The sequence below is a fragment of the Oryx dammah genome, unplaced genomic scaffold (genome assembly GCF_014754425.2).
Source record: "Oryx dammah isolate SB20612 unplaced genomic scaffold, SCBI_Odam_1.1 HiC_scaffold_3, whole genome shotgun sequence".
In the NCBI taxonomy this organism is placed as follows: Eukaryota; Metazoa; Chordata; class Mammalia; order Artiodactyla; family Bovidae; genus Oryx; species Oryx dammah.
In genome coordinates this window covers 27,923,071-27,939,857 of record NW_024070187.1, presented here as the reverse complement: position 1 = coordinate 27,939,857, position 16,787 = coordinate 27,923,071, and positions in this window count along the sequence as shown.

Here is a 16,787-nt window from a genome sequence, read left to right as displayed (position 1 = left end):
GGAAAAAATGAATCCCATTGTTTATTCAAGATACTATTTGATTCTTTGTGAGAAACCCTAGAAATATCTACGAAAGTCATTTCCAGTTTAGTTTCTGTTGAGGTAGTTTTATACCAGAAAGGGATTAAATGGAAGGACAGGAGAAAATATTGGCCTGAACTTTATAGTGATGTTGGTGTAGGTATGTCTTTTATGTAGCTGAGTAGATAAACATTGCCATGCAAAAACACAGATGCGTAGTGTGATAGATTTTTCAGTAACATAGATGAAAAACACATTAGTGCTATCCCAGTCAATGATAAGTGAAATTTTGCAATATGGAAATATTATGCTTAATTTGCCACACAGAGCATTATGATCACTTTAACAGTTTTACAAGAAACCATAAAAATGAAGAATGATTGGTTATTTCATGATTAATACTAACAATTACAATTGTATTACCTAAAATGCCTTAAAATATTTAAACTGTTTATAGTGGTTTCAAAATCAAAGAATTATTTATCTCCTGTAGTAATGATAAGATAGGAGACGGTTTGGAAGGGAAAACTGGTTCAGATGAAGGTCAGCCCAGAGAATCTGCACTTGGATCAGGCTTCAGATACAGATTATGAATGGGAATTCTGATGAATAAAGTAGAAACAAAACATGTCGGAAGGTATTGTTTACCTTTTACTGCAGATGGCATCATCTGCAGCTTTGGACTTTTGGAGAAAAAAAAGGCTTAGTTTAATTTCAGGAGTATGCTAAAAAGAAATTAGTAGAGCAGAAGAAAGGAGAAAATTGAGAGGAGATATGGCTGTAAGAACAGAATGGGAAATGGATGAGTATGAAGAAAGCTATAGGGAAAGAAGCTAACAGAGGGAACTTCTAGCTTTGGCAATGACTAGCTATGTGACTTTTGATGCATTATTTTTCAACACCAAAATATCTCTGTTTTTAAAAACAGTCTAATAGCTGCCTCTCAACTTTTTTTATCATTAAATTAGACCATTTGTGAAAAGTGCATGTATGCTGTAGGATCTCAACAAAGAGTAACCTATTATTATATATATTTATATATATTATAAATCCCAATATCAAAACACTTTTCACTTTTAAATGATAATTTTAGAGTTAACTAATGAACCCAAGACATAAATTAGTTTCATTAATTCATAATAACAATTCATGATTATGAATTGTGTGTTTAAGACATAGAGTAAAGAAACTTCATGATTTTGAAATTTTAATTATAGGTCCCATTTCATGTGATGATTATATGAGTAACCCTCCAACATTATCTGGCATCTGATTATTTAGATATTTACTCTTCATTTTAATTTGAGAAATCATATGTACTCCACAGATAAAAGTTCTTAAGTAAGACATTTCTTTTTCACAAACATAAGTTCTCAAGCCACTGGTGTGCTACTAGGGAATGATGTAAAATATATCCTTTTTCATGAGTTGATTCTGAATCTCCAAATATCAAAATCCATATAGTTCCCAAACCATTACTACTTTAATCTTACATAGTCTGGAATAAAGATGCAAGAAATGTTCTCTTTCCCAGATAGCCTGTGTTCAGACACAACTGAAGTGCTCAGTTGCTATGGTGAGCATCCCACTAGAAGTACCTTTATAGGAAGTACAATATAAGATCACCTAGACTCTCAGCAGAATTCTGAAGATTTTTCAAACTACTCAAGTACGTTAGTGATCTGGCTATGAGAACAATGCCTGGAGTAAACATTCATTTAAGATTTTGCTTTGTGAATCTCTGGATTCATCGCGGTTTCCAGTTTTCCCAGGAGGAAGAGTTGTTTAAACAATGGTTCTTTGTTTTACAGTCTTAGGTGTTTTGTTTTCTTATTTTCTTGCTCTGCTTTGGATGTTTATTTGAACAAACAACACAGTAGCTGGAGAGGAACGGTTTTGGTCTTTGAGCTAGCTTAGTTTTAATAATTTTGCTCTCTCAAGTGCTTAAGCCCTTCTGACTGGCTCTTGTGAGTTCTTGGCAATGATTTAGCTTGCTGTTTGAATCTTCAGCACCATGGCTGCCCACGGACAGGGCTGCATAACTGTTTTGGGTGCTGTGGCCTTGCAGCAATGCCATGTAGAGGCAAGAAAGGATATTTATATGACCTAAGGTTGCCAGTTCATCCTGCATTTCTCTGGACATCTACTTAAAATAAAAATTCAATAAAATATAAAAGTGTAGGTGAGATGGGGGCCAGGGCATGTGTGAATGGGAAAACATAATGAGGGGTAATCATGAAATTACCACAGAAAAATGATTCCCTTTTTATCTTAAACTGGAAGATATGTTGTGATATGTTTATTAGGAAGCTCATGCTGAGGCATATTTTTGCTTTGAAGATCATAAAAGGACTCTCTTGAGAATTGCAAAGCAAATTATATGAGGATTTCAAAAGGTTATACAATAAAATCCGGGAAAGTGTCCTAATCGTTGCCTTAATGACTCACCATGTTCAGCCTCTCCCTTCCTTTTTCGTCACTGCTAATGTTCATTTTATGTAAAAAAACTTCAACTGGAACTAACTAGGACATCTTTAGAGTAATGTTAGTTTCTAGGCAATAGTAATTTTCAATTAAAATTGCACAGTGTATCAGTGGATTGAAAGTCAGATACAAGGATGCCAAATTACGGGCTTTTTTGGGTTTTCTATGCAGCTTCACACCCCATGCCTTTTTCAAAATTGGCAACAAGTTCCCGGTTTGTTTCTGGTTTTATGCCACAGTGCTTATCTGTTCTCCATTCCTCTCTGTAGAGAGGAGACAAAAATCTCTCTAAGACTTAGGTTCAGGTCTCCTCAGGCTGTAGTGAGGCCTGCACAGCTCAAGATAAGAGAAGAAAGCACTTCAAACAGCTAGGAATTAATCAGCCAGCCTGGCTCCAAGCTCAGTGTTATAACTGAGCAGTTCCTTCTCAGAAGCTCACTTACATTAACTGAAATTAAATGAGACAGTTAATTCTTGTGTATAAAAGGCTCTTGAAGCGCAGTTTAAAGCAGTCACTCTGTGATGTCATGAAGCAAAGGGGCTAATTGAGCTCATTGGAAATGGAAAGGCCCCTGGGTTTGTATCAAAGAGACATTGGACTGGCCTTTGAAACAATTTCCTTGTGTCTTATTCATACCTTTATAGCATTACATTTTGTATCATCCGTTATCATTTAACCAGAAAGCTCAACTCCTCCTCTTGTGTCAGAGTTATTTGTAAGAGAGGAAGCTCTGTAGGGAATACACATGATAGCTTAAATGTTCTGTGAACTAGTGTAACTTAAGGCCTTTCTCATTGTACTTCAGAACTGTGTTTCTACATTTAAGCAACATGATTAACTATCATGTTAACTGATTCTAGAAAACAGGCTTTAGTTATATTGTTTAGGGCCCTTAAACAAAATAAACGCAATAAACAAAACCATTTCTCTGATGGTTTTCAAGTTTTCTAACTAGTTTATTTTATTTTCGTTAGTAACAAAATTATGTGTGCATATATTTCCTTAATATATTTCTATTAGAATTATTTTAAAAATTTGCACCTAGTGTAATATTAAATTTCACTGTCAGATTTCATGTACACACTTACACAAAACAAAGGACTACTAATCCTCTCCCAGAGTTTGAGAACTGTCTTAAAGTCAATTTATTAACAAATTTTGTCTATTTCCTAATTAAACAATTAGCCAATCAGAATAATCAACGTATACAAGTGATATGACTAACAGCAAAGTCCAAAATAGGTTTAAATCTATGACTCTAATCTCAGAATTATCTGTTGTAATGATTATATAACTTGCTCTATATATCAGATGCTAGCCTATTAGCTTAGTCAAAGATATTGAAAGATTATTTTTTTTCCTACAGGCTGTTAGTAAAGCAAATAAAACATTTCTCTATGTTATTGACAAGTTCTTAATGGATTTATTCATTAGACACTGTGATCCTTCAGTGAAGTTCTAGTCATACAGAGACAAACAGGAGCCTTTGAATATCTCTATTGTTAATTAAAATATGGTCCTTCATGGAGGTTAAAGTTATTCAATACATTCAAAGCATATTTTGTGTCTGGCTAACTAAATAATCGGAGAAGGTGATGACACCCCATTCCAGTACTCTTGTGTGGAAAATCCTATGGATGGAGGAGCCTGGTGGGCTGCCGTCCATGGGGTCGCGAAGAGTTGGACACGACTGAGCGACTTCACTTTCACTTTTCACTTTCATGCATTGGAGAAGGAAATGGCAACCCACTCCAATGTTCTTGCCTGGAGAATCCCAGGGACGGGGGAGCCTGGTGGGCTGCAGTCTATGGGGTCTCACAGTGTTGGACATGATTGAAGCAACTTAGCAGCAGCAGCAGCAGCAGCAACTCAATAATAGCAATATAACTGTGTCTTCTTTAGTCATTTTCATTGAAACAAAACTGCTTTTAATAAGAAACAAATTGAAAATCCATAATGCTTTGCAAAGTGGTGGTCAAGTTTTTCTTAAATACTGTTCTATACAGAGAAATGTTGCTAAATAGATGATTAATACAGAAAGATTAAAAGAGGAAAGAGAACTATGATTCAGTAACTTACAGTTTTACAGTAATTGAAAGAACACTGATAAATGACACTGACTAATCCACAAGAACTCTTTGTGTCTAGACTTTGACTTAAATGACCTGGATATCACTGTGTATAATACAAAAATATGGAAATAGCACAAACATTTATCAACAAGAGATTAGATAATTAAAAGGTCATATATTCATACAGTAGAATATTATATAACAGTGAAAATGAAAAAAACCTATAGTATAAAATATTATATTGGAAGAATTTCAGAAAAATTTTTGTTGAAAGGTAAATGCAAGTTACATGTTACTACAGACAGTATGATCCCATATTTACATATATTGAAACCAGAAGAGTTTTAGGAATATATTTTACAGAGATCCATACAAATATGTTGAAAATAAATAGGAAAGCAAGATAGTTACAGGAAATGTATCTAAAGCAAAACACTTAGTATATGCCAGATATTTATAAAATATAATATGTGTTTTTACTATTATGACGAACATGAAAGTGAATAAAACAAGGCCTTTAAGAATCGGTGAGGTCTTCAACTTAAATTGGAGAAAGACTGGCCAAAGGAAGAGAGGAAGATTAAATATAAAGTGATGCTTTTACATGGGAAAAATGTGAGAAAGGTATAGTTCTACTAGTTAATCTTAATTTGAGAGTAATAGTGGAAATTGAGTGTCTGCTACAAATGAAAAGGAAAGAATGAATATTGGACTTGAGGAAAGTGGAAATGTTGGGAAGAACCACTGTGAGGGCCATAGTTTCCTTGATGGCTCAGATGGTAAAAGATCTGCCTGCAGTGCAATCCAGGAAGGTCCCCTGTAGAAGGGAATGGCTACACACTCCAGTATTCTTGCCTGGAGAATTCCATGGACAGAGGACCCTGGTGGGCTATAATCCCTGGGGTTGCAAAGAGTCAGATATGACTTAATGGCTTTCACTTTTCATGCCAACAAGAAGCTAAAAAGATATAGCAGTTGTGTTTATTTTATTGTAGCAATAAAATGATGAATAACAATCATCTAATATGATTGAATGCCATTAATTTGTGAGGCATGATGGGTTTAGTAGGAAATTTAAAAACAGTATTGTAGAATAGAGTCACTTAGTCATGTCCATTTCTTTGTGATCCCATGGACTGTAGCTGCCAGGCTCCTCTGTCCATGGAATTCTCCAGGCAAAAATACTGGAGTGAGTAACCATTTCTTTCTCCAGGTGATCTTCCCGACTCAAGGATAAAACCCAGGTCTCCTGCATTGCAGGCAGATTCTTTACCATCTGAACAAGGGTTAGGTTCTAAAGTCAGCCAGTAGAGGGTATATTTCAGATACTCCAATATATTGACTGAGAATTTCTAAGTAAGGACTGCTTAACTGCTTTTCCTTAAATCTAATACTGCCAGGTTTTCCTTTAGCACTGAGGCAGACTGCAATTTCTCTTTGAAATTGGAAGCTTACATTTTGGAAACATGTTGCATGAAAATTAGACAATACACATCCTCCATGTCCTGCTTACTCCGGGGAAGAGATGGATTTGCTAGGATAGCTGATGAGATCATTCGTTCCACTTAAGTTACTCTTTCTCGAGCAAAACTACTTCATTCTGAGTAAGTTAAAATTCAGATAATATGACTTTGTGATTCACACAAAGACTCTAAAACTGAAGATAACCTTCTGATTATAGAGGAGAAACTGAGGCTCAGATAGCTTCTGTTACTTGAGAAATGCCAAATAGCGGACAAGTAGCAGAGCTGGGATTTAAGTTCAAATTTTCCCTGAATCTGAAGTATGTTGTATGATGTTTGCAACAGAAGTTTTTGCTTTGCTTTTGTCATTGCTTTTTTTTCTTAATATTCCTGGCTAATATTTTGCAGATTTTAAGTAAAATAAGAGTAAACAGACAGGAATGACCTGACTACTGATTGATGAGGAGAAAAAAGAGTTATAATGACATTGGTTTCAGACTGTTCAATATGTTGATGAAATGCTTATCTTAGAATCCTGACTGGTTGGGGAAAAAAGGGACAGCAAAGGTGACCACATAATGGGAGAAGTGAAAAGGTCCAGATACAAAGGTTCAGTATAGTTTAGTACACACAAAATAAACTCTTCTGTGTTTCAGTGGAAAGCTGACAGTAGCTAAGGCATGATAGCTAAACTGTAGAACACTGTGTCAGTAAATGTCAGTGTGACTGGGATGGAGTTTAGTGAATGCAGTTCAAAGCAGCTCTATTAATACCTGGAAAACTAACACAGGTGAACTAGGTTCACTCACGAGGGCATTTAGAGTTGTAAATTTTAGATGCTATAGAAATGAATCATCATCTTGTGATAAAGGACAGAAACACTTCAAAATAAGTTAATGTGAGTTATTTTTTCTGAGAGGCTTATGAGAAACATCATAGCCTCCTACTGCAGAAAAACACAAAAACTTCTGAAATGTTCACTGATAATCTCACTACATGAACCTCTATGTATTTTGATGTTTTTGTATATATTCTTCTTCTGACAAGGTGTTCTCTACAGTGGATAGTATTTAATACATTAACATTCATTTCTTTGAGCTAGAATGAGATTTCTGATTGGTGGGATTTTCAAGTTGACTCAAATAAAACACTATGAAACAAGCTGTCACTCACAAAAAGGATTATAAGCTATCTTCAAAGTGTTCTTTACTGACAGTTGTGTGGTAAAGGGCTATAATGCTGAAATACTTAGCAATAGTTGCAAATTAAAGAAAGAATCAGAGGAGATTTTTGCTCTCTCTTCAGAACATGTGGGATACCAAAATATAATGTGGATTTAGCATAGTTTTCAGTTGAGACTCTAAGCTACTAAACTGAGAATGAGATAAGAGGGAAACCTAAATGCATATATTTAGTATTGCTAATCTGTTGGACTGCTTTATTTTAGTCAGGCTGCATAAAAAATTGGAGAATACAGAGATGGGGAAGAGTGAATGTGTCATTTCCAGCATGTCTCCTAACCTCACAACCATTCTAAGAGAATAGAAAATATATTTCTAGTCACAGTTGAGTGTATTTTTAGGAGTGATTTTCGAAACTTGAAAGCGACTTCAAAGAAATGTAAATACCGTGCTCTGTGCTCTGCCATTCCCCCTAAGGTCAGTTTCTTGGCAGCGTTCTTTTCAGTCAAGACAGTTGTCCTTGCCAGTATCAGTCTACGGGGAGACAATGCGTGTTGGGCAGCTGCCTCTTCAATGAGAGATGTGTCTCTTCTGCAGATTTTTTTCTTGCATCCTCTCAGGTCTGAGAAACCAGTCACCCAATTGTCATTCCATCTGCTATGCCACATGCTAATTTGACATGAAGCTGCATTGCAGGCAAGTTTCTTTCTCCAAGACTTCACTCTGGGAGAGTTGACAGGACAGTAGGGCCATGTCAATGAGAGGATCAGTTTCATACTTGTGAAGAGGAGCCCAGTGGCTCTTTATACTGTCCTCATAAGAGGTGAGCTGTTTGGGACCCATCAGTTACTATTGTTTGAGGTATGATCCCTGAAAGCAAGCAACATGCTCCAGGGATAGATGCAGTATTCACTGTCACAAAAATTCTCTGTTAGTATTTCTGATTTTGAATGTAACTTGATAGTGACTTTATCCAAAATCTACCGCTTAGGCAAATTAAAGATGTCACTGTGAAGTTGTTCTTTTTTGGAAAGCATGGAAAATAAGATTTTTAATGAAAAATAAAGAAGAATGTATTTCAGAAATATTTTGAGAAATTGTGCTGTTTCATCTTTACCAAAGTACTTGCAATGGTGCATCTGCCTTGGGGTAATAATGAAAGATACTAAAGGCAATGTAGAGAAGCAAACAGGGGAAGAGCCAAGCACATACTCCACCCCCTTTAGTGTACAAAGAGTCACCGAAACATCTGAAAGAAGAAAGGAGTTTTGAGACTAAGGACTTGTGGAGGACTCATGGCCTGGACTCTAAAAGTGACTGGCTCCAAGCAAAGTACAACAGCCTTCACTGTCTTACTCCCTGGGAGAAGTTGAAACAAACCGACCTATAACCCATGGTTTTTCATTATGGGAATCTGGTAGAGTGCACTACATTTGACTTCATGGGGTACTACCAGAATGGTGAAGACTGTGGCCATTTCTTCTGCACTGCATCTTAATTCTCTTAAGAGAATTTCTGTTGTAATCTATTTCCTTGAGCAGCTAACCTCAGACATATCTGTATTTGTCCACTATACCAATCAGACATCTTGTTACAGGACGTTGGCACTGAAAGTCATTTGTACGGTACCCACATTAGAGGTAGTGGTGTTTAATTAAAGCAGGATGATGAGGATAATGATGATGATGTGAGTGATTTCCTGAAGCTGGAAGAGGAGGGGAAGTTAGCAGGAAGAAGATTGCTGGTTTTGCTGTATGTGTTTCTATTTCAGGCACTACTTACTCTTAGAGATTCTAAAATTCAAATTTTTCTGAACTCTACCAGGACTTATAGGCTCTGTGGATTCGATGCTGACTAAAGTCTCAAGGGACTAGTGATAAACGGCAATGTCAATTTATTTACAGTGTAATATCTATCTGGCCTTCAGTGGCTTCCCCAGTCTGTCCAGTGGGAATATTAGCAATCCTCACTGGGAAAATGTTTACCAGAATTAAACTAGACTGCTCAGTAATTCGGCCACCTAAGAGGGAGGAATTACGGTCTCAGAGTACTTTTAACCCATTCAGATAAGTCATTGTCAACATCATGAATACCACAGTTGAAACCTTTTAGACAAAATGCTAGGAAACAGCCATTTGGGTTTGGAGACTCTCCCATCTTTCTTATTGTCATCAGTTCTTCTCAGCTCCTCCTCCAACCATTTGTTCCCGTACTATTGGGCAATGCCTTGTTTTTCAAAAGTACCCTTCCTTACCTCATCCTATAGCCTGTAGCCCCTGACACTGCAACATTTATTTTTTTATCTCGGACTTCTCAGGGTCTGTAACTAAGGGTCAGGGCTGACAGAGAAGAGGAGCTCTGGTCTAATAACTTCCAAGGTAAACAGTGCTAGAAACAGCACATTATCTTAAGGAGATGATTGCATCCAGAGCATGAAATTTATGGTTCTTCATGTACTTCTCGTGTTTAGGTCATGGAAGATTTTGCTAAGCAACAACACAGAGTAATGCTGTAGACATATGATTTCTAGAAAAAAGAAAATCGGTCATTCTCTTCAACTATGTATGGGACAAACTATAATTTGTCTTTTCCTAATTTCTAGCAGTTCCCCTCATTCACTTATTTAATTATCCAACATTAAGCATGTAGCATATTCTAGTCAAAACATCAGCCTTAGGTGATGCAAATAATAAAACAATTCCATTTAATGCCAAAAATCTTACATGCTATGAGAAGGAAAGAGAAAATAATATTAATAATAGCAAGAATAATATGATAATAGTATCTTTATTTATTGATAATAGTAATTTGGGTTATGATCTGTATCCATTCTTTTTATAGCTTGTTTAAGCCTCATAACAACATATTACTATTATTGTTATTGCATAATATTAAATATTATTTTGCACTGTTTACAAATGAATCAGAGAAGTTAAATTATCCTAGGTCATGCAGCTTTTGAATGACAAAGCTTGGATAATTTTTATGTAACTTAGAAGCTACCATATACTCTTGTTCACAATGCTAGTATTTTAGGAAAAAAAACTATAATACAGTGCTATATAAAAGATAGGAAAAAGATGCTTTGCAAGAAAAAAAGGAAGTAGAAAGAGGTTTCATTCAGGGAATTTTTCAAACAGGAGGCATGACAGGAATTGAAGCTTTGAAGTGTCTTGGACCAGAAGATAAGACAGGGCAAAGAACAGGGGAGAATTTATTTAACTCTTGAAGAGAACAGCACACAGTTCTGTAATGCTGAACTTTAAGGGACAGTAAAACCAAAACACTGGAGAGTTAGGGAAAAGCCTGATTCTAGAAGCCTTGCATGTTTCCTTAAGAGGCTTAAACTTTGTCCTATAGTAGTGAGGAGACAGTAAAGGATTTTAAAGCAGGGTATATTATACTGTGTGTGGATATCAATATTTAAAATAAGATCATCCTCTACTTTCCCATTTGGAAGATATGAAAATGCAAAACAAATTTTCAATTATGTTTTTCCTATTCTTGGTGAAGTAGGTGTAATTGTATTAACTTACATGTATATATTATAATGGGCTTCCCAGGTAGTGCCAGTAGTAAAGAACCCACCTGCCAATGCAGGAGAGATAAAAGATACAGGTTTGATCTTTGAGTCAGGAAGACCCCTAGAGGAGGGCATAGCAACCCACTCCAATACTCTTGCCTGGAGAATCCCCATGGACAGAGGAGCCTGACAGGCTGCAGTCCATGGGGTCACAAAGAGTCGGCCATGACTGAGCGACTAAACATGCATTGCACACATATGCTATACTATTATATTAATATATAATATTACACTATATTAATGTATTATATTAAGTAATACAGAGGTCATTGTTTTATTTGACTCTGTCATTTCACAGTTCTCTATTTAGTATTTGTGCTCTTAATATCATCTGGATCACTTAAGATGCTTTTTGAGTTGGCTAACATACTTTTCCCCAGAGCACATCATTTCATTTCTATAAAAGTTATTTGAGATGTAACACATTGTGAATCCACATTTCAAGCTGTCTTTGGAAATTATATTCTAAGCTGCAAGAACTCCATTTCTTAAAAGAAATCATCCTACAGGACAGGATTGGAAAAATAAATCAGTCTATCTCTAGAATTTACACACTTACTGTATTTTTTATGAATGATCATAAACTGACTTGTGTACAATGGCATATAACCCTTGTAACTACTAGCTCAAAACCTCAAGAAACAGTATTAAATCTGCTCTTTGTTGAGTGCCTGTTGTGTGCTCCACATTTTAAAGCTTCCTCTATACTCATTTTCTCACTGTTAAAGCCCAGTCACCTTAGATTTAGGACAATCTACTATAGACGCTAGAATGCACTCAGTCTTTTATGATTGAATAAGTTATTGTAACAAAGGTAGTTACTAGCAAATACTATTTCTTAAAATATTTAATAGCGTGTATTTATACTCACTTGTCACTATGTAATATTGCAGGCTAACAGAAAGCAGTTATGAGATTCTCACTTTTAGTAGCTCTAGCAAAACTTGGTTTTGTTAAGTTTTGTCCAAGCTTAGAACTTAGACCATTTAATAAATTATGCATATTATCTCTTTATTGCTTTATATAAATACATTATTCCTTGCTTCTAGTAATACGGGGCATATTTTTCTGTGTTTATCGGCAATTTGGATTTTCTCTTCAGTGAATTTCTTGTTCATATTCTAAACTCATCTTTTGTTTTACTTTTATTATTTATTTGTAGTAATATTTCATGTATTTCAGATTTAGATACCTTGCCAGTTATGTGTCTGAAATATCTCATTGCACATGGGGGCTTCTGTTTTGACTTCATCTGCCAAGTCTTGTGCTGAAGAGGCATCTTCCACTTCAGTCCAGACATATATGTAGACTATTTTCTTTGTAGATCCATCAACGTTTTGAATAACTGGCTAATTACTGGAATCTTATCATATGGATACATATGATAGACAAAGGAGTGAAAAAAAAAGTGCATTATAGATTAAGTAATGAAGAATTTCATATAAAGATAGCTAAAGGGTCATAATATCCTTTAATGGTGAAATCATGGAAAATTTAAATGTTATTAAGGAAACAATCTATATAAGTACAAGGTATTTATCATTAAGCAAAAAGATAAAAACATGTAATACATAGTTAAGAGTGCACACATTAGTCATCCTTTTCATCTTATATATTGAGTATTGAGGTTCTTGGTTGTTTAAATGTCAGATATTTTCTTTGATGTTCTTTGACATTTTCTATAAACCTAGAATCCTTTTTTTTTTAAACAGAACAAGCTTAGATTACAAAATGTCACTTGCTTTTACTCTCTTGAAATACAAGACTGACTATAGAGTGTATCAGTGGGGTGGGATATATAATAGTGCAATGGACACTTGCAAAACATCTTGCATCAAGAGCTAATTAACCTTCCTGGTACCTAGGTAAGAGCAGTGGCCTTTTTAAAAATGCATTTCTTATACAGGGAAAATCAAAGGATAAACAGTCTTTACTGCCAGCAGTAAAAGCAAATCTGACAAAGATAAGAACATAATTACTTTGTTATGTAAAAAGAGAATGGTTTTGCTCACCTACCTCTACTCCAATAACTTGCCTTTTTCTACATTACAGAATTCATAATGCCTTTAATGAACTAGTTCTGAGTCTCAAAACTTTGTGCAACTGTCTGCATAATAATCATTATCCCCACTTTAGAGGCTCAACAGTTAAGTGACTTGGTTGTAATTAAGGCTTAGTTAGTTTTTAGGCTGGGCACATCTTGGATTAGTATACAGGAATACCTTGGAATTCTGGGTCTGGGTTTGTTTTTTCTTTTACTTAATTTTTTTCATGGGAAAGCATTTTATTTTAAATATAGCAGTGTGCACATGTCAATCCCAAACTTTCTTTACTTTAATAGATCTCTGATTTGTATATTGGAACCCTGATGCTTTCAAGTGGGCTCATCCATATAGTCAACACACCAGCATGGTATTGACTGGTGGAGGAATGCATGGTTTTAAAACAAGTACACAAATCCTTTGACACTATTCCCATCAAACTATGAGTCTAATTCCCCTCTATTTTAATATGGGTTTGTCTTAGTTAATCAATTTTTACAAATAGAATGTGGCAGAAGTGATGCTGCATAATTTCCAGGCTAAATCATAAAGGGTACCTCAGTTTCCTCTTGACTCTCTCTCTCAGGACACTTGCTTTTGGAACCCAGTTATCACACTGTGAGGAAGACAAGCAGCCACATGAAATGCTGAGGTGAAGAAGTTCTGGCCACAGCCAGAGAACAGAGGTCTAAGTCAACAGCTGGCATCAAATGCCAGGCAGGTGAGGAAGGACTCTTCAAATGATTTCAGCCTTTCAACCTACAAGTCACCTTAGTGATGCTGAGTGAACACAGACAAGCTGTCCCTAGAAAGCCCAGCCCAGATCACAGATTCAGGAACATAATAAAAGTTGTCATTGCTGTAAGCTATTAAGTTTTCAGATGGTTTGGATACAGTGAATATAATAAACAAAAGGATTTACGCACATACGTGTATTTAACACTCTATGTGCTGACACTGTCCAGGGATGAAAGGAAGAAGCTAATAAGGAAGGGAACCAACATTGCAGACTACGTACTATGATCTGGGAACTGTGATCTGTGGAACCATATGTAGATTATTCCATAACATTCTCAAAATAAAGAAGTTATTATCTTAATTTGGTGGAAGAGAAACTGGGGCAAGGTTAAGAGATTTGCTTTGGATCATAGTATTGGTCCATGGGAGAACTAAGATACAAGCTTAGTTTTTAGGACTAGGAGTTCATCCTTGGTCTTTCTCTCTATTTAAAATAAACAAACAAACAAGCAAACATTAGGATGTGCTTGCTATGAGTATCTTACATCTGGTATAAGTTTATAACTAGTTACCAAGCAATTTAATAAATGCTATAACAGAAGGTTATGCAGTGCTTCAGGAACATAGATGCCATCATGATTATTTATCCTGACTGATCTTCCAGAATGAAGATTCCTTCACGCTTTCACTTCTTCATAAGAGTTATTAGTCACTTGGGTCTTGAAAGGAGTTTGGATGGAGAAGCATTCAAAAGACACTGGTACTTAAACCAGAGGGAAAAATATGACAAAGTCATAGATGCTGGTGATAGGTTGGGAAGGACAGGGGTTTGCACTGCTGTGAACATAAGGGACAAGGGAAGGAGTGGCCAGAGGCAAAGCTGAATTAAAGAAAGGAGGAAATATTTTATTTCTCAAGCCAAAGAGTTTACATCTCATTCTAGAATCAAAAGGAGCTGGGGATGTTTAAAACAAAGTTTTTGACCAGAGTATTAATCTAAAATGACAGGTTGTGTTGCTGTGTAAAGATAGCATTTCACAGTTAAGACAATTAGGAAGCTATTTTAATAAACTTTGAGAAATGAGGAGAACCTAAATAAATGAGTAGTTATAATAAAGAGAAGTGGTTCTAGAGGAATTAAAAGTAACAATGTTGAATTAGTTGAGTATGATTTAGATGGTTGTTTATTGACCCTGGATTGGATGGATACTGAGTCCTTGATTCCAAGCAGAGGGTACAAGAAGGTGTGTATGTATAAGAGGCAGATTGAGTTCATGTTTCAAAATAGTAAATCAAGAAAATTTAAAAAAAAAAAACACATCTTAATACAAAACTAAAAGTGCAAGTCTGTATTTCAGCAAAAAGTCAGATTTGAGAGGTGGATATCTGAGAATTAATGGAAGAAAGAGAAAGGAAATGGGCAGGTTGCATTCCTACCAGATAATGAACCTCTGTGTTCATAGGCAGCATTATTTACAATGGCCAGGATATGAAAGAAAGGCAATGGAACCCCACTCCAGTACTCTTGCCTGGCAAATCCCACGGATGGAGGAGCCTGGTAGGCTGCAGTCCATGGGGTCACTAAGAGTCGGACACGACTGAGCAACTTCACTTTCACTTTTCACTTTCATGCCTTGGAGAAGGAAATGGCAACCCACTCCAGTGTTCTTGTCTGGAGAATCCCAGGGACGGGGGAGCCTGGTGGGCTGCCGTCTATGGGGTTGCACAGAGTCGGAAACAACTGAAGCGACTTAGCAGCAGCAGCAGCAGCAAGTGTCCATCAAGAGATGAATTAATAAAGAAGGTATAATGAAATACATCTCAGCCATAAAAAGAATGAAATTTTGCCATTTGCAGCAACATGGATGGACCTGGTAGGCATTTGGCTAAGCTAAATAATTCAGACAAAGACAAATACTATATGTGAGACAAAAACAAACTAGTGAATACAGCAGAAAAAGAAACAGACTCACAGATACAGAGAACAAACTAGCACGTACCAGTTGGGAGAGGGATGGGGAAGGGGCAGTATAGGGTGAGGATTAAATGGTGCAACTACTGTGTATAAAAAAAGCTCATGGATATATTATACAACACAGGGAATACAAGCAATATTTTAAAATAAATGAAACTGGAGTACAGCCTTTAAAAATTGTGAATCACTATATACCTTTAAATTAAACAATATTTTACATCAACTGTAAGTCAATAGAAATAATACAAATTAAAAAAATAAGACTGAGCAAAGGTGAACTTAATACTGAAAAGGGCATATGTAAAGAAAAATTTTCAATCACAATGAGTTGCTTTTGTTAAATTCATGCAACTTATCAATTCCAAGACACAGACTATTCTCTCACATCTTTAATATTATTGTTTGAGCTTCAGAGAGGTAAGACTATGAAGAGAAACATCAGAAGGAAGGTTTAGGATATAGGGGATTCTCTAATGACTAAGAAAACATTTCAGAGTTCTTTGACTGATTTTAAGAGTTTGAGTAGATGTACAGATCCTCATGGGCTTCCCAAGTGGCTCAGGGGTAAAGAATCTGCCTGATGATGCAGGAGACATGGATTTGATCCCTAGACTGGGAATATTAACTGGAATAGGAAATGGCAACCCACTCCAGTATTCCTGCCTGGGAAATCCCATGGACAGAGGAGTCTGGCAGGCTATATATAGTCCATGGTGTTGCAAGAGTCAGACACTTAGGGACTAAACAGCAAAAACAGCAACAACAGATCTTTATGAAATGGGATTCTAGAAGATAAAGAATGATCAATGTACACCCGTGGTGGATTCATGTTGATGTATGGCAAAACCAATACAATGTTGTAAAGTAAAATAAAATAAAATAAAAAAGAATGATCAAACATGTGAGATTTCTTATGATGTGTTATGAACTGAATATTTGTGTCCCTCAAAATTGATACGTTGAAGCTTCAGCACCCTCATGCAATTTTATTTGGAGATAGGGCCATTATAGTATAACTAAGATTAATTGAGATCATAAGCCTAGAGATTCGATTCATTAAAATTTTTGTCTTTATAAACAGAGACACCAGAGTGCTCTCCTATCTGTCTCTCTTTTCCCCAAGTGAAGATATAGCATGAAGACAGCCCCCTGTGAGCCAAAAAGTGAGCCCTCATCATGAGCTGAATTGGCTTGCACCAGTAGACCTTGGACTTATCAGCATCAAGA